At 53.5% G+C, this 589-nt stretch overlaps 1 pseudogene; it reads left to right on the top strand.

Annotated features, from left to right (window-relative positions):
- The window catches only part of LOC119582356, an 11,823-nt pseudogene extending 11,240 nt beyond the window's left edge, over window positions 1-583 (top strand).
- Window positions 584-589: the final 6 nt, after the last annotated feature.

The following is a 589-nucleotide window of genomic DNA, read 5'->3' as shown; positions in this document are numbered from 1 at the left end:
TAGAGGGAAGAGGGGATATAGCTTGTTATCAATTTCATCGTATTTGATTTTTTCATCAGAAAATTATTTTGAAAATAATTCAAAGTGGATTTGTCTCTTCTATGTCGTTCTGCCTTTATTGTTCTCTCTTTCTTTTGTCTCTTTTACCTGTTTTTCCCCTCCTTCCTTTCTTTCCTCCTTCCTTCCACCTTCCCACGCAGTTATCTCCCTTCTCCCTCTCTTCCTCCCCCTTTATTCCGCTCTTCCTAACGCCCCTGTTTTCCAGGCGTGATCAAGTACATCGGGCGCGTGGACTTCGAGGCGGGCGTGTGGCTGGGCGTGGAGCTGCGGGCGGCGAAGGGGCGTCACGACGGCGTGGTTCGTGGGCGTCGCTACTTCAGCTGCCGCCCACGCCACGGCATCATGGTCCGCCCCAGCAAGGTGTACGTGAGGGGAATCAACGGAGCCAGACTCGTGAAACCCGAGGAAGAGCTCGAGGAGTAGAGGTGCTCCTCAAGGGCCGCTCGGGAGTAGGCCCCGAGGAAGAGTCGGCGGGATCTAGGAAATACGTGTCTTTGCAAGTCGCTCGTGATGGCCTTTGGACTCTAGC

This window comes from Penaeus monodon, chromosome 15 (genome assembly GCF_015228065.2).
Source record: "Penaeus monodon isolate SGIC_2016 chromosome 15, NSTDA_Pmon_1, whole genome shotgun sequence".
Taxonomy (NCBI): Eukaryota; Metazoa; Arthropoda; class Malacostraca; order Decapoda; family Penaeidae; genus Penaeus; species Penaeus monodon.
This window is presented reverse-complemented; position numbering and strand designations above follow the sequence as displayed.